This window comes from Arachis ipaensis, chromosome B1 (genome assembly GCF_059453495.1).
Source record: "Arachis ipaensis isolate K30076 ecotype BB chromosome B1, ASM5945349v1, whole genome shotgun sequence".
Taxonomy (NCBI): Eukaryota; Viridiplantae; Streptophyta; class Magnoliopsida; order Fabales; family Fabaceae; genus Arachis; species Arachis ipaensis.
In genome coordinates this window covers 57476961-57496056 of record NC_142436.1, presented here as the reverse complement: position 1 = coordinate 57496056, position 19096 = coordinate 57476961, and positions in this window count along the sequence as shown.

The window sequence follows — 19096 nt, the reverse complement described above, 5'->3', positions numbered from 1 at the left end:
GTTTTCTTTAGGTTGATGATCATCTGAAGTCATAAAAACAGCTGCAGAATTAAAGCAAAATAAAAAACAGCATAAAAAATAGCACACCCTGGAGGACATGCTTACTGGCATTTAAACGCCAGTAAGGATAGCATTCTGGGCGTTTAACGCCAAAAATGGCAGCATTCTGGGCGTTAAACGCCAGAATGGGCAGCATTCTGGGCGTTTAACGCCAGAAATGACAGCATTCTGGGCATTCAGAAAAACGCCCAGTAAAGAAGGATTCCTGGCATTTAACGCTAGCCAGGGTATCTGGCTGGGCGTTAAACGCCCAAAATGGAAGTCAAGTGGGCATTAAACGCCAGAATAGATAGCATTTTGGGCGTTTAACGCCAGGATGACACAAGGGAGGTAATTTTGTTTCCAATTCGATTTTTTTTTCAATTTTTCATGTTTTAATTCATAATTTTTTGCATGAAGCATATTTTAAATGTTCATCTTTCAATTTCTATTTTCAAATATTAATAACCTTTCCAATTCTTTTTAATTATTTTTTCAATTCTTTTCAATTCCTTCCAAAATAATTTCAAAACTTACATATCTTTTCAAATTCTTTCAACTCTTTTTAATTTCTCTTGCATACATTAATAAGTTTTCAAAATTTATTGCATCATTCCTCTTCTACTCCCTTCTATCTTATTTTGCTCGAGGACGAGCAAACCTTCTAAGTTTGGTGTGGAAAAAAAGCTTTGCTTTTTATTTTTCCATAACCATTAATGGCACCTAAGGCCGGAGAAACCTCTAGGAAGAGGAAAGGGAAGGCAGTTGCTTCCAACTCCGAGTCATGGGAGATAGAGAGATTCATCTCAAAAGCCCATCACTAGAAAAAGGATGGAGCAAACAAGAGAGCCCACTCATGGACCTCAACAAGAGCACTCCATTATCCTCCATGAAATCAAAGAGGACCAAAGAGCCATGAGAGAGGAGCAACAAAGAAAAGGAAGAGCCATAGAGGGGCTCAAGCACTCCATAAGATCTTCAAGAGGAAGAAGAAGCCACCATCACTAAGGTGGACCCGTTCTTTAATTTCCTTGTTCTTATTTTTCTATTTTTCGGTTTATATGCATTATGTTTTGTTTATGTTTGTGTCTTTATTACATGATCATTAGTGTCTAGTGTCTATGTCTTAAAGCTAAGAATGTCCTATGAATACTTCACCTTTCTTAAATGAAAAATGTTTTCTGAAAAGAAAAAGAAGTACATGAATTTTGAATTCCATCTTGAAATTAGTTTAATTATTTTGATGTGGTGGCAATACTTTTTGTTTTCTGAATGAATGCTTGAACAGTGCATATTTTTGATAGTGAGGTTTATGAATGTTAAAATTATTGGCTCTTGAAAGAATAATAAAAAAGGAGAAATGTTATTGATAATCTGAAAAATCATAAAATTGATTCTTGAAGCAAGAAAAAGTAGTGAAAAACAAAGGCTTGCAAAAAAAATGGCAAAAAAATAAATAAAAAAAAAGAAAAAAAAAAGCAAGCAGAAAAAGTCAGTAACCCTTTAAACCAAAAGGCAAGGGTAAAAAGGATCCAAGGCTTTGAGCATTAATGGATAGGAGGGCCCAAAGGAATAAAATACTGGCCTAAACGGCTAAATCAAGCTGTCCCTAACCATGTGCTTGTGGCGTGAAGGTGTCAAGTGAAAAGCTTGAGACTGAGTGGTTAAAGTCATGGTCCAAAGCAAAAAGAGTGTGCTTAAGAGCTCTGGGCACCTCCAACTGGGGACTCTAGCAAAGCTGAGTCACAATCTGAAAAGGTTCACCCAGTTATGTGTCTGTAGCATTTATGTATCCGATGGTAATACTGGAAAACAAAATGCTTAGGGTCACGGCCAAGACTCATAAAGTAGCTGTGTTCAAGAATCAACATACTGAACTAAGAGAATCAATAACACTATCTGAATTCTAAGTTCCTATGGATGCCAATCATTCTGAACTTCAAAGGATAAAGTGAGATGCCAGAACTGTTCAGAAGCAAAAAGGCTACTGGCCCCGCTCATCTAATTGGAACTAAGTTCATTGATAAGTTTGGAATTTATTGTATTTTCTCTTCTTTTTATCCTATTTTGTTTTTTGTTACTTGGGGACAAGCAACAATTTAAGTTTGGTGTTGTGATGAGCGGATAATTTATACCTTTTTTGGCATTGTTTTTACATAGTTTTTATTATGTTTTAGTTATTTTTTATTATATTTTTATTAGTTTTTATGCAAAAATCACATTTCTGGACTCTACTATGAGTTTGTTTGTTTTTCTGTGATTTCAGGTATTTTTTGGCTGAAATTGAGGGACTTGAGCAAAAATTTGATTCAGAGGCTGAAAAAGGACTGCAGATGCTGTTGAATTCTGACCCTCCTGCACTCGAAGTGGATTTTCTAGAGCTATGGAAGCCCAATTGGCGCGCTCTTAATTGCGTTGAAAAGTAGACATCCTGGGCTTTCCAGCAATATATAATAGTCCATACTTTGCCCGAGATTTGATGGCTCAAACTGGCGTTCAAAGCCAGCCTAAAACTTTCTGGCGTAAAACGCCCAAACTGGCATCAGAATGGGAGTTAAACGCCCAAACTGGCACCCAAACTGGCGTTTAACTCCAAGAACAGCCTATGCACGAAAAAGCTTCAATGCTCCGCCCAAGCACACACCAAGTCGGCCCCAGAAGTGGATTTCTGCACTATCTGCACTTAGTTACTCATTTTCTGTAAACCTAAGTTACTAATTTAGTATAAATAGCACATTTTACTATTGTATTGAGATCCTTTGATCATTTTTCGATCTTAGACCTTTGACTTGGAGGCTGGCCTCATGGCCATGCCTAAACCTTTTTCACTTATGTATTTTCTACGGTGGAGTTTCTACACCCCATAGATTAAGGTGTGGAGCTCTGCTGTTCTTCATGAATTAATGCAAGTACTATTGTTTTTCTTTCAATTCACACCTACTTCTTCTCCAAGATATACTCTCGTACTTAATTCAGTTAAGTCAGAATGAAGGGGTGACCCGTGACAATCACCCAATCTTTGTTACTCGCTTAGCCAAGATCCGCGTGCCTGACAACCACAAAGCGGTCTACATGATGTTCAACGTAGTCATTGGACGACAGCCGGAGTATATTCTCTTGGGTATCTAATACACGGACCGATTCTGTGAGATTAGTATCTTCGTGGTATAGCCTAGAACCAATTGGCAGCATTCCTGGGATCCGGAAAGTCTAAACCTTATCTGTGGTATTCCGAGTAGGATTTGGGAAGGGATGACTGTGACGAGCTTCAAACCTGCGAATGTTGGGTGCAGTGACAGTATTCAAAAGGATCAATGGATTCTATTCCGACGCTTGCGGAAACCGACAGATGATTAGCCATGCGGTAGCTGTGCCTAGTATTTTTCATCTGAGACGAGAAATCCGACAGTTGATTAGCCGTGCAGAAATCGTAGAGGACCATTTTCACTGAGAGGATCCTACAGCTTGCCATGGAAGGGAGTAGGCATGATTGGAAGAAGGCAATAGGAAAGCAGAGGTTTAGAAGCAACAAAGCATCTCCAAACGCTTATCTGAAATTTCCACCAATGAATTACATAAGTAACTTTATTTTATTTTATGTTTTATTTATCTTTTAATTATCAAAACTCATAACCATTTGAATCCGCCTGACTGAGATTTACAAGATGACCATAGCTTACTTCAAGCCGACAATCTCCGTGGGATGGACCCTTACTCACGTAAGGTATTACTTGGATGATCCAATGCACTTGTTGGTTAGTTGTGCGGAGTTGTGAAAAGTGTGAATCACAATTTCCCACTACCACACTATATCCAAAGAGTGTGCTGAGCACTATATTCATGATAGATGGTGATTGTGACTATGATTTGATGGATTGAGGAATGATCATGTTAAGTTGCAATTCTACTTGTGAGATTGGTTGTGTATAATCTGTTCCGCTTTTGATGCATCATATTCTCTCTGTTTGTAAAGTGTGTCGGGCACTATAGCCCAAGAGTGTGGCGGGCACTATATTCCAAGAGTGTGGCGGATACTATATCCCAAGAGTTTGGAGCACTTTACCCTGGGAAGTGTGTCAGGTACTATCCCATGAATGTGACGAGCATTTTATCTCAAGAGTGTGGCGGGTACTATATTCCAAGAGTGTGGGAACACTTTAACCCGAAAAATGCGGCAGGCACTATATTCTAAGAGTGTGGTGGGCACTATATCCTAAGAGTATGGCGAGCACTACTTCCCAAGAGTTTAGATGCATGTCAGGGAGACGATATCCAGGTTAGCTACCGGGTGTGTCGGGTTCTGGTAAAATAATTAACACGTGAGCTCATGGCCAGTAGGATAGGCATGCATCATGTGTAACACCCCGTTAGCCTAAGCCTAAGCCTTACCTCATGCCGTAAAGCGAAGGATAACAAGGTGTCATGATAGTTCTAAGGCTCATATATATATATATATATATATATATATAGAGAGAGAGAGAGAGAGAGAGAGAAAGAAATAGTACTACTAGAAGCCCGATGAAGGAATAAAACCCAAAGTCGCATAAAGCGGAATTACAATACGCGAAGCGTTCACACACGAAAACTAAAATGCTTAGGCACAGACAGAACAAGTCATAATACTATATATAGAACCTTGTAGCTAGCTCCAGGATACACAAGGTAATAATTAAATTAAACATGATGTATATATATAAGTAAGGTGCACGGAAAAGTGGACTAGTCACAGCCTGCGGAGGTTAGGTTGGCTAATCAAACTGAAATACAAAAGAGTTTTGGAAATTTAAAATAGCTTATACAACTTATCTCTTAACTCAAGCCTCTAAGGCCATAGTTTTTTCTAAAATAAAAATGTGAGAGAAAATACTACAACAAATAATCAAATTACAGAGAGAACAAAAGATCCCCCGCTCTGTCACCATCTGCAAACTCACCAAGGTGAGTTGCGACCTGCATATGAAAAACAACAAGAATATATGGTATGAGAACCAGAGATTTTCAATATGGTAACAGTGCCCCATATATAAGATATAAGGTTATGGGACGCTAATGGCAATCCTAGAACTTCACATCAAAAACAGATATTCATGCTTAACAAAAATAAATAACTTAAACCATGAACCGTAAACTGGGTTATCTAAACATAGGAGATTTCTAACTAATACTAATCACATTGCTGTATCCCACAGCCTTCACCAATCTAACCTCCGTGCGATCCCATCGCCACTGCCTCCTGATCCTCCTCAATGCCAGTAAAACACGATTAATGCAACCAAGTAAAACACAAGTAATACACATATACAGCAGGTAATTCAACTAGCATTTAGGCATGTAATTCAAATAGGCATAACTTAAGTAATCAAAGCAAGCAAGCATATAGAAGATGAATATGATGAATGTCTATCTTATTTGGCTTGTGATATCACTTGTCGGTCTATAAATGCCAACCCGACACATCCTTCCGGATGTAGCCTTCCTGCCACGCCAGGGATATAGGCACTACACACTCATACAGTAGAGAAATCTGCCATGCCGGGGATATAGGCCCGCACACTTATGTAGCAGGGATATAGGTGCTGCACACTTATGCAGCAGAAAAGGAAACAACAACCACTGTGTCACCATAAATCATTCCAAGGATATAGTGCCTGGCATACTCTTGCAGCAGAAAAACTGCTACACCAGAGATATAGGTCATGCATGTAACAACCCTGATTTTCGAGTACATGAGATCTTTTCTAAAAGTACGGATTTCTCCGGAAGATCAGTAAAGGGAACACCTCTGCTATATCATCAGGTATTTCAATCCTCATTATCATTATGTCATCCTTAAGCTAGAACCTCCTTTGAGGCAAGCTCGATAATGCAATCGCGAAGAACCTAGTTTTTGAACTGTATCGGTTGGCAGTTTTGATTCTGATTTTCGTAAATAGTCTCTGTTTGACGAACCGGACTTGATTCATGAGAGGAGAGAGATAATAGTATAATATTATCATTATATTAGTATTAGAAAATTCTTGAATGACATTATAAGGTTACCTGGTCTGTTTTTGTTAAAAACAGAAAATCGGTTTATCCGGGTTTACGGTTTACTGGTGTAGCTTAGCACCAGCACTCTTTGATGAAGTTAGCAATGCTAAGGCCTCATTATACATGTTCTATTCTCATAATAAATATGTTACTGGTGTTATTTATGCTAGTAGCTCAGAAAATAATTTTTAGAGATGTTTTTACGAGTGTTCCGGTACACCTAGTTTTAGTAGTTGTACACCAGAGATATTTTAATATTATTTTAATCCACCTCCAAGCCAACCAATCACAACTCACCTTACACCCCCAAGACCTCCAAGGCTGTCTCATTTCATCATTTTGGCCGAAAATAACAAGAGAGAAAAGAGAGAAACTTTCATGAACACTTAATCTTCAAAGCTTGATTTCTTCTGAACTAAAACTCAAATCAAAACTCCGATTTCACCAAAATGATCCTCTCTTCTTCCTCTACATAACCATGTAACTTATCAAGGATGGAAATAAGGTGAGATGGCTGTCTCCCTCCCATTTCAATTCGGTTTTTAAGGAAAACCATGCAAAACATGTGTTTTCTTGATGTTCTTCCTTAGGAATCATGCTTAACTTGACTTGAGGGCCAAGAAACGTGAATTTCCAGCAAGTCTAAGGTGAGATATCTCTTCCTAACATACTGAGTGAGATTTGGTCAGTTGAGAGTTTTTGGATTTAAAGTTGTTCTTGATGTAATTTAGGAGGAAAAAGTGCTTAAGGACCTCCTGAAAGTTTAACCGAATTAGGAGCAGCAAAACCAGGTAGGGTTTGGTAAAATTAATGTTGATTGATTGTGTTTGAATTGTGTGATTATGATATGGTTTGGTTATGCTTGAAATTGATTATTTATATGAGTGATTCTTGTTGAAATTTTGGTGAAAATTTGATGAAATTTGATGATATTCAACTTTGAATTTGTGTTCTTCATGGATGCTGGAAAAACGAACCCTAGACCTTAAATTGGGATTCAATTTGTGTTAAAATCATGTAGAAAAGATGGGGTTTTAGTGGCTGCAAATTTATTTTGAATTATGGTAAAAATCGGTTGCTGAAAAGACTAAAAAACGGGTAAAAACAGAGAAAGAATGTGAAGAATTTACGAAGAATATGAAGAACACTTTGAGTGTGGTGAAGAAAAATGAAGAACACCTTTTTGATCCATAAAAGGGCAAGGAAGTAAATATTTTGGGGTTTGGGGGGTTATTTTGTAATTTCTGAAAGTTAGGGTGGTAAAAGTAGAAATATTAAAAGTTACGAGTGGTAAAAAGTGAATTTTAAAGGTTAAAGGTTAAAGTAAAGTTAATTTTCGAAAATTTAATAATAAAATAATAAAATAATACAGAAAAGGCAATTTTCTGTAAAAGCTTTAGAAAGACAACTTTAAGCGCAGAATCTCATAATTACCTTCATAAAACACTTAGGGAGTGGTAAGAACATATTATTGAGGCAAAGATAAAAGAAAGATAAAAAGTTGAAGAAAAGATAAAAACTAAAGAAAAGTCTGTAAGGTTTTAATAACAGAAAAACAGACAAAAATTAGTGAACGAACTAGGGCAACATAGTTAGTCCTTGAGTTGCGACTAGGGTTAGGTATTATATGAAAAGTTAAACTGTTTCAGTATAGACTTAATGAACCTATACTTGGGACAGGCGAACTATTCATACCAAAATTTACATAAACTTTAAATACATACGTTAAGCAGAGAAATCAGAGCAGAGTAGAGAAACACAGAAAACAGAGTAACCAGAATAAAGTAAAGAAATAAAGAGAAAAAGAGTAATATAGATACAGATGAAAAGAGTAATCAGAGAAGAGAAAAGAGATACAGAGGACAGAGTAATTAAAACAGAGTAAAGAGATACAGAGAAAGGAGAAACCAGAACAGAGTAAAGAGATATAAAGAGAAGAGTAATATAATAAAGAGCTATATATATATATATATATATATATATATATATATATTAGTTGCTTAATGCAACCCAGAGCTATATTTATATATATTAGTTGCTTGATGCAACCCAGAGCTATATTTATATATATATATTAGTTGCTTGATGCAACCTAGAGCTATATTTAATATATATTAGTTGCTTAATGCAACCCAAAGCTTCTGTAGGGAAACTAAGTTACCTATAGGTATTTTCTGCTTCCCCAGAGCAGAGCAGAGTATATATATATTTTCCTGCAGTAAGCAGAGGGTGTCTCAAATGAGCGGCTATTATTATATGCGCATTTATTTAGGAACGGAAAATCATATTCGGGAAATCGGGATTACTCGTGACCGGATAAATCTCGGGATTGCGGGCAGCCAACCGACACATGAGCTCATAGCCTGCGCTAGGGCTAGACATGCATCATTCTTGTCTGCGCATCATTCTCTGTTGCATTCCTTTCTGTGTGTGATCTACTTCTTCATGTTTGTCTGCTTGTATGCTATTTCTGTGTTTTATTTTCTTGTATTCTTTTGTTTGTGTTCTGCTTTCTGTTGTCTCTACTTTCTCTTTCTATCTTTATTTTCTGTTTACTGCTTCGCTATATTATGTTACTCGTCTACTAATCGACCCCAAATAAATGAACGTAACTAATAACCCCCACCCTACTAAGAACTCCCCAGTTCTTACCCCTTCTCTCTCCCTTTCCCCTTCAGTTGGAAGTAAGAGTTCCTTTCCGTAGTTCGCTGACGATTGTAAGCAAAAAGAGATTCCACTCTAGATAGTCTTCTTAGTCTAGGGTGAATATCGTTCTCTGATTATATGTTTATACTGTGAGACCAGCCAACGTCTGCACCCCGTTCATATGCGTACTTTAACCTAAATCCTGTGTACGAGATTCCTATTGTGTGGCTACTTCATGAGGTACTAGAGAGATGTCCTGTGGAAAAGTCTGATCGTGCAGAGGAGTAGCAGATGATTGTAGAACCTATGCACAATTACTCAAGAGGGGGGTGAATTGAGTATTGCAACAACAATGAATCTTTTTGCGAAAGTTAAAGACAATATACAAAAGTGTTATTGTACTAGTATTTTTCCAAGAGCTTAACTCAATTGCTAAGCATTTATAAGGAGCTTTTACTTTCCAATAGAAACCAACTCAAATAAATTGATCAAGCTTTTCACCAATCGGACTTAAGCTATTCCTTAAGTACTTACGAAGCTACTTTTCGATCACAATTTATTTGCTCAAAGGTAAAAGACAATAATATTGAAGAGATGAGTTTGGAGAGATGCAAACGCTATTTAGAGTGGTTCGGCACAATCCTTGTCCTACGTCCACTTTCTTTCTCAATCGCTATTGAGAAGTTCCACTATTGCCAAGCTTCAAGGTGCTCGCGCAAAACCTTTTACAATCCGAGTCCTTAGTTTCTAACACCTCACGGTATATGATCACCACTCGTATACTAACCCACTCCACTTAGAGATACCTTCTCTAAGATTCGCCTTGAGTACTTAGTATACTTCTTTGGTATCCTCACCGACTATAGTGTTTATAACTCTTGACTCAACCTTGGAGATCACACTCCAATTTACAAAGTGTACAAGAAAACAATTCTCAAAGAATTGTTGAGACAAAATGAGTACTCTCTAGAAGAGTGTATGATTACAAGTTTAGCACTATTGAACCAATTGATATTGCTCTCTTAAATTGTGTATTATAACACTTTAAAAAAATGTGTAGAATGAAAGAATATGAACAACATAGTTTGCAAATACTCAAGTATTTGAAATAAGGCTTCAATCCATCTATTTATAGACTCCCCAAACCTTAGAAACGTTGGGGAGTTAATGGGATGGAGCCTTTTTGTCAAAACTAGCCGTTTTTATGTTTTTGAATCATTTGCATCGATGCATAACACTTTGCATCGATGCAAATGTGTCTTTGAAGCTGAAATTTGAATTTTCAGCTAGGTTGCATCGATGCAAACATCTTTGCATCGATGCAACAAGTCGTCGCATGCTTTGCATCGATGCAAGATGAGTGTGCATCGATGCAAACCTTAAAGAATGGCTTAAAATCACTTCAAAATACTTAGGATTGATCTCAAACTTGTTGGAGTCAATTCCTATGCTTTTGTACCTTTGAAAACAAGTTTTTAAACCATTTGGCTAGCATCGAATTGCAAGATGTGCATCAAAACATTTTGTGAGTGTGTGTTGAGAGATTTAGCAATTGGTTCTTAACAAGAAGTTACCTAAGTCCTAAGACACTATACTTGTCTTCAAATGTTGTGGACTTGAGTTTCTTGTTGTTGTTGTGTTACTTTCAACTCTTCATTCCTCAACGTTGAATGTTGGTTGATCTTTCAACATGCTTGTTCATTCAAGTTGTTTGTTGGTTTGTCTTTCATGTCGTTTGTTGGTTTGTCATTCATCAAAACCTACGAATACAAACTTCGCATATAAGCAACATGATTTACAATTTCCCCCTTTTTGATAATGACAAACCAATTTTGAGGATATGCATTTATAAATGATTTTGAAAGCAACAATAATGCACTTTGTTTTATAGAAAGCTTTGGAGAAGACTTCACAAAAAAAATTTTGCAGGAGTTCCTCCTAAATATGTGCATTTGTTCCCTTAAAGGGCGTTTATCAAAGAAAACGATTTAGATATCAAAAGTTTTTGCTTAGCGGAAGTCTTTTTGAAATCATTGTTTCGCAAACTTATTTCTTCTTTTCAAATCCTCAAACTTCTTCTTTTTCAAAAGTTCAAAACTTCAAATATCCTCAAACTTTTCTTCCCCCTTTTGACATTATCAAAAAGAAAGGAGTTTGAAATGTGTCATAGAAGCATGCATAAAACAATGAATTTTTTTAAGTTCAATATCTCTATTAATCTCAAGGATGAGATATTCCCCCTTTCAAAAAGAATTTGATTTCCTCTTTTTATATATAACAAGCATGCATAATTCCCCCTAAAGAAGTGAAATATATCAAGGCATGCACATTAACTTAAAATAGGGGTACCAAGCCTATTTTGAGTTATTCACCAAATAAGCATACAAGCATTAATCATTAAACAAAATTATGAAGGAAATATCAAAGTATTTAAACCATAATAGAAATCCTTAGCTTACTAGGAGTTAGTTTAACAATTCATATAATCAAATAAACATAAAGCAATAAAAAGTGACTTGATGAAGAGGAGACAATCAATCTTGGTCTTCATCATCATCATTATCCTCTTCATACGGTAGGTGGATGCCGAAATGCTCATATAAGTCATCAATACGACGATCCAAGCGACCCGTGCGATGATCTACACGAGAAACACGACGATTAAGTGCTTCAAGTTGCCTACCATGCTCTACTTCAATCCTTTGGATGTTTTGGTTGATGGATTGTAATTCTCTCATTACATCAACCAAGGAGGGTGGTTCTTGAGCTTGAGGTGCTTGTGGAGGAGCTTGCTCTTGAGGACCTTGTTCATCAACATTTCTTCTTCCCATTTTGTTGAGAATATAAGTGTTGATACAAGATTGAGGTGGTACTTCCTTGGCAATCTCATTTGATATATCAATACCAACATAATCAAAGACTTTAGACCATAGGCAAAGGAATCCTAATCCACCATTCCTATCCTTCATCTTGAGCCTAATCATATGTTGTACTATAAAGTATGGCCAATTAATTTTAATCCCATTCATCATAGCCCACATGACAATCAAATCTTCATCATTTACATTCGCATGCCCGGATATTCTAGGTTGCAATACATAGGTGACTAGATATAACAAAGTTCTATGTTCCACACTCATTGAATTGCAACTAATTTTGGAGTGAGCTCCTTGTACAAGGTTGAACAAATGCATGGCATTGTCCTTTGAATAACCCCATTCATCAATTGGGGTTTTACCACCTTGAAACAAGTCACCTTGATTTGGCAACTCCCAAATGGTGGCTAACTCATCACCATCTAGCCTATAATCCTTTCTTCCTATCTTGAAGAATAATGTGAAATTTGATTCATCTTCCTCATTAATCTCAAGCATGAGTGTACTATAGGCTATGGCAACTAAATCCGGATAATATTTACTCTTAATTTGAACAAAATCCATGAGGCCTTGATGAACTAGAATAGCCTTAAGAGTATCAAACTTATGAATGACAAGAAGGGTCGGATCCAAATACCTCGGAGGAATTTCCTTTCTTCCGGTGAGCCTTGCCTCATAGAATTGAAGATCTTCATTAGAAGCAAAGTACCTTGCCAAAGGATGATCATTTGGAGGTGGAACCACACTTGAAGAGCCTTTTGACTTCTTGATGGTTCTCTTGATTCTAGGCATTGTGGATGATTTTGTTTTATGGGTTTTGTAGAGGAGAATGTGGGGACTTCAAATATGTAATTTGTTTGTAGTGGGTATCTAAGTTTTGTGAGTTGTATGAAGCTATATGTGAGCTTGTTTTGGAGGTTATGGAGGTTTGAATGTGGGGATATGAGTTGTGAGGTTGAAGATGATGAAAAAGTGGGGTTTTGTTGCTCAAAAATGCCAAATTCACGTGTTTTTGTGCAATTTGGTCGTGTTTGCATCGATGCAATAGGCTTTGCATCGATGCACATAGCACGTTGTGTGCTTTGCATCGATGCAAAGCTTGGTTGCATCGATGCAACATGCATCATTTTGCCCAAAATCACCAAATTTTCATCCTTTGGTGGTTCTTTCTTCAATCCTTTGAGTTCCATCATGTATATACTCACTTAAACTATTATAAACTTCAATTTGTTGATCCTCCATTGTTTATAATCTTCAAATTCTTCAATCTACCTCAAGATTAATCACTCATTCATCAACTCATAAACCTACAAAACAATGGCTAATTGGATATCTCCAATGCTTAAGTTAGTAAGAGATACAAAAATAGCAATATAAATACAATGAATTCAAACAAATCATATTAGATTAGAATCCAAGATATCAAGTTCATTTCGGATGTTAAAAAAACTTTCTTTACATAAAGGTTTAGTGAAGATGTCCGCTAGTTGTTTACTAGTTTCGACAAATTCAATAACCACATCACCCTTTTCAACATGGTCTCTTATGAAGTGATGTCTAATCTCAATATGCTTGGTTCTTGAATGTTGAACCGGATTCTTGGTTAAATTTATTGCACTAGTATTATCACATTTGATAGGAATGTGATCAAGCATGAGTCCATAGTCCACAAGTTGTTGTTTCATCCATAAAATTTGGGCGCAACAACTACCGGCGGCTACATACTCGGCTTCGGCGGTAGACAAGGCTACACTTACTTGTTTCTTACTATGCCATGAAACAAGAGAGTTTCCTAGCAAGTGACAAGTGCCGCTAGTGCTTTTCCTATCCAATTTGCAACCGGCAAAATTGGAATCGGAATAACCAATCAAATCACAAGTGGATCCTTTCGGATACCACAATCCAACATTTAATGTTCCTATGAGATACTTCATAATCCTTTTCACCGCACTTAAGTGAGATTCCTTAGGATTAGCTTAGTATCTCGCACACATGCATACACTAAACATGATATCTGGCCTACTTGCCGTTAGATAAAGTAATGATCCTATCATGCCTCTATACTTCTTTACATCTATGTTTTTACCTTGTTCATCTTTGTCAAGGTAGCAAGTAGTGCTCATTGGTGTGTCCATTGCCTTAGCATTGTCCATTCCAAATCTTTTGAGCAATTCCTTGCAATATTTGGTTTGGCTAACGAAAGTTCCTTCTTTTCCTTGTTTGATTTGAAGACCAAGGAAGAAGTTGAGTTCGCCCATCATGGACATTTCAAATTCACTTTGCATGAGGTTTGAGAAAAACTTGCAAAGTGATTCGTTAGTTGAACCAAATATTATGTCATCGATGTAAACTTGTACCAAAAGGATATTTTTGTTTTCAATCATGATAAATAAAGTTGTATCAACCTTCCCTCTTCTAAAACCCTTTTCTATTAAAAACTTGCTCAAACGTTCATACCAAGCTCTTGGAGCTTGTTTAAGACCATAAAGAGCTTTCTTGAGTTTAAAAACATGATTAGGATTTTCATAATCCTCAAAACCGGGAGGTTGTTCAACATATACTTCTTCTTGAATGAAACCATTAAGAAAGGCACTCTTAACATCCATTTGATAAAGTTTGAAGTTATAAGAGGATGCAAAAGCAAGTAACATCCTAATAGCTTCTAATCTAGCTACGGGAGCATAAGTTTCGTCATAATCAATGCCTTCCTCTTGATTATAACCTTTAGCTACCAATCTAGCTTTGTTTCTAACAATTGTACCATTTTCATCGAGTTTATTTCTAAAAACCCATTTTGTTCCTACAATTGTTTGATTACTTGGTTTAGGCACCAATTCCCAAACGTCATTTCGTTTGAATTGGTTAAGCTCCTCTTGCATTGCCATAGCCCAATGTTCATCATCAATTGCGGACTCAATGGTAGATGGTTCAATTTGAGAAACAAAAGCACTATATGCAAATAAATTTCTAAAAGTGGATCGAGTTGTTACCCCTTTCGAAACATCACCAATGACGTTGTCTAGAGGATGATCCTTTGAAGTACGCCAGTCCTTTGGAAGTGCATTTATTTGTGCTTGTGATGGTTCAATTTCTTCAACTTGAACACTATCCTTTGTTGAGCTTGTAGAGGCTTCATTTAAATCTTTTTCTTTGTCTTCACCATTCAAATTTAGTGAATCAAAGTTTTCTACATTTTCATCAAAATCTTTTCAACTTTTCCAACGCCGATTACTTTGCCGGTGTTGTTGTCTCCATAGATCACGTTTCCTCCGTTTGTAGGCTCTATTGCGGTGAACTTTGATTCATCGCCGGTCATGTGTTTGGAGCATCCACTATCAACATACCAATTTGTATCCTTAGCTCCAACACGTACCTACAAAACAATTAAAATTGGGATTTAGGTACCCAAGTGAATTTGGGTCCTTGATGGTTAGTATGAGCATAATGCCCATAAGGTGCCCATCTCGTATCTTGACTACGAAAGTTTATATGTTTAATTCTAGTAAAGCATACGGGTGCTATATGACCTACTTTATTACAATAATGACATATGACATTTGGATTATGCATCCTATGCATGTTTCTAAATGGTTGCCTAGGTTGTTTCCTAAATGCAACATCTTTTGATCTATATGCATTGTGATTATAATTTCTAAATGAAGCATGTTGAGGAGGATGTTTAAAGGCTTCATTCCTTTTAGGCATGCTTGCCTTTTGGGCTTGCGGTTGCCTAATAGGAGTTTTAATATTTTTAAATTTTCCTTTTTCAAAACCTAAACCTTCCTTATTATGAACATGCTTTTGGTTTTTCAACATTTTATCTAAGTTCTTTGAAGATTCATTGAACTTAGCTAAAGTGTTCTTAAGATTTGTAATTTCATTTTCATGCATTTTACAAGATTTGTATGGATCACTACTTGTGCTACACTTATCTTTTCCAAGATTGATATTCTCGTTTTTCAACATCTCATTTTGTTTTAAAAGATCCATATTCTTTTTCTTTAGGAGAGAATAATCTTGGGTAAGTTTTGTGTACACCTCAAGTAAGGCATCATATTCATCTTGTAAATTAAAAGAAGTGGAGTTGTCATCACTAACCTTTTCTTCGCTTGCCATTAAGCAAAGATTTGCAACCTCGTCGTCATCGGAGTCGGATTCATCCTCGTTCTCCCATGATATGTATGCTTTCTCCTTCTTCTTAAATTTCTTGTTTTTGTCCTCCTTTTGAAGTTTTGGACAATTGGGTTTAATGTGTCCAACTTCTCCACACTCATAGCATTTTGGTACCTTTGTTTTGCTCTTGAAGTTTTTCTTCATTGCAAACTTATTGAATCTTTTTAATAAGAGTGCAAATTCTTCATCTCTTTCTTCTTCATTATCATCACTCTCTTCTTGTAGTGATGTTGTTTTAAGGGCGAGACTTTTCTTCTTGCTTTCTTCACCTTTTTGTCTATTTAGCATAGTCATTTCATAGGTGAGAAGATTACCTCGTAGTTGATCAAATGTAAGTTGATCATAGAGCCTTCCTTCCACAATGGCGTTCACTTTTGAGTTCCATTTTGGTGTAAGGCTTGTAAGCACCTTGGTCACAATTTGTTTATCATTGTATTTTGTGCCAAGCATGCTTAGGTTGTTGAAGATCTTGGAGAGTCTTTTAAGAGCTTCTTCAATGCTCTCTTCATCTTTCATTTTAAAATTTTCCCATTCATGAACCAACATAAATACCTTTGATTCTTTAACGTGGTCGGTTCCTTCGTAAGTGATTTGGAGTTTATCCCAAATCTCTTTAGCGGTTTCACATGTAGAGATCTTCATATAATCATGCTCGTTAAGTGCACAATGAATGAAGTTGATGGCTTTATCATTCATTGCCACTTTCTTCCAATCATCGTCACTATATTCATCTTCTCCTTTCAGTAATTGCTTTGAGACGGAGACTTCTCCTTCTTTAGTGCTTGTTGTCTTTGTTGGAATGTGATTTCCATTCTCAATTACTTTCCAAATTCTCACATCTTGAGAACGGATCCAAATTCTCATCTTATTTTTCCAATAAGAGTAATTTGTTCCGCTAAAAAGAGGAGGTCTAGCGGTTGAGTTACCTTCACTAGTGTTGTTGTTGTTAAAGCTTGTGCTTGCCATGATCTTTTCCCTTAAACGGTTAAGTCTTTCAAAGGGTTAAGCTCTGATACCACTTGTAGAACCTATGCACAATTACTCAAGAGGGGGGGGTGAATTGAGTATTGCAACAACAATGAATCTTTTTGCGAAAGTTAAAGACAATATACAAAAGTGTTATTGTACTAGTATTTTTCCAAGAGCTTAACTCAATTGCTAAGCATTTATAAGGAGCTTTTACTTTCCAATAGACACCAACTCAAATAAATTGATCAAGCTTTTCACCAATCGGACTTAAGCTATTCCTTAAGTACTTACGAAGCTACTTTTCGATCACAATTTATTTGCTCAAAGGTAAAAGACAATAATATTGAAGAGATGAGTTTGGAGAGATGCAAACACTATTTAGAGTGGTTCGGCACAATCCTTGTCCTACGTCCACTTTCTTTCTCAATCGCTATTGAGAAGTTCCACTATTGCCAAGCTTCAAGGTGCTCGCGCAAAACCTTTTACAATCCGAGTCCTTAGTTTCTAACACCTCACGGTATATGATCACCACTCGTATACTAACCCACTCCACTTAGAGATACCTTCTCTAAGATTTGCCTTGAGTACTTAGTATACTTCTTTGGTATCCTCACCGACTATAGTGTTTATAACTCTTGACTCAACCTTGGAGATCACACTCCAATTTACAAAGTGTACAAGAAAACAATTCTCAAAGAATTGTTGAGACGAAATGAGTACTCTCTAGAAGAGTGTATGATTACAAGTTTAGCACTATTGAACCAATTGATATTGCTCTCTCAAATTGTGTATTATAACACTTTAAAAAAAATGTGTAGAATGAAAGAATATGAACAAGATAGTTTGCAAATACTCAAGTATTTGAAATAAGGCTTCAATCCATCTATTTATAGACTCCCCAAACCTTAGAAACGTTGGGGAGTTAATGGGATGGAGCCTTTTTGTCAAAACTAGCCGTTTTTTATGTTTTTGAATCATTTGCATCAATGCATAACACTTTGCATCGATGCAAATGTGTCTTTGAAGCTGAAATTTGAATTTTCAGCTAGGTTGCATCGATGCAAACATCTTTGCATCGATGCAACAAGTCGTCGCATGCTTTGCATCGATGCAAGATGAGTGTGCATCGATGCAAACCTTAAAGAATGGCTTAAAATCACTTCAAAATACTTAGGATTGATCTCAAACTTGTTGGAGTCAATTCCTATGCTTTTGTACCTTTGAAAACAAGTTTTTAAACCATTTGGCTAGCATCGAATTGCAAAATGTGCATCAAAACATTTTGTGAGTGTGTGTTGAGAGATTTAGCAATTGGTTCTTAACAAGAAGTTACCTAAGTCCTAAGACACTATACTTGTCTTCAAATGTTGTGGACTTGAGTTTCTTGTTGTTGTTGTGTTGCTTTCAACTCTTCATTCCTCAACGTTGAATGTTGGTTGATCTTTCAACATGCTTGTTCATTCAAGTTGTTTGTTGGTTTGTCTTTCATGTCGTTTGTTGGTTTGTCATTCATCAAAACCTACGAATACAAACTTCGCATACAAGCAACATGATTTACAATGATGTTCTATCTTTTGATGACGTTCCACTTGACTTGAGTTTTGAAGATCTAGAACGTACTTTCCCTCGCTTTAGTAGTTTAGAGGGACTAGGTGAGTATAGAGTCTAGGCTAGCCTAGGTGCCAGCTTAGGGGCCTCTTGAACAGGTCAGAACCTGGGATGTTGTATGTATATATATGTATATAGATATTATTTAGCTATATCTAGGGGTTTTCTAACTAACAGTCTATATGCTAATAAAGGCTGAATCACCAAATGTTGTCAACTACTTGTGATGTATTTTTGTGTGGTTGTTTATAACTGTTTTATCTGTTATTATTTGTGAATTGATTATAAATGATTCTGTCTATTAATCCACACGTTTTAAAAAAAAATACACCTCGCAAATTAACTACGCTTTTAACAATGAATCGGGCTCATATGATAAATAATAGATAATAATTAGGAAGACAAATTGGTAGCGCTCAGTTTCCGGTATGATCTAGACATATTGAAAATTGGGTCGTTACAATTTGGTATCAGAGCAATTCGTTCCCAGTAGAGCCTGGGGAGTGGACTGACTATGCTTCATTGCATACTCTGTTATGTGTCTCATGCGTATAGGATATCCCAGTGATATATGTTGCATGATTGTCTCTGTGTTTTCATTTTGGGAATATTCACACTTGACTTGAAGTGTTAAGACTGATCACCTTAACAATGATTGTTTGGTGTGAACAAGACTACAATGGGTTCACGGAGACGAGGCGTACGGGAAGGAATTCATAATGTTAACTACGAGAAGGAATAGGAAACGTTTATGG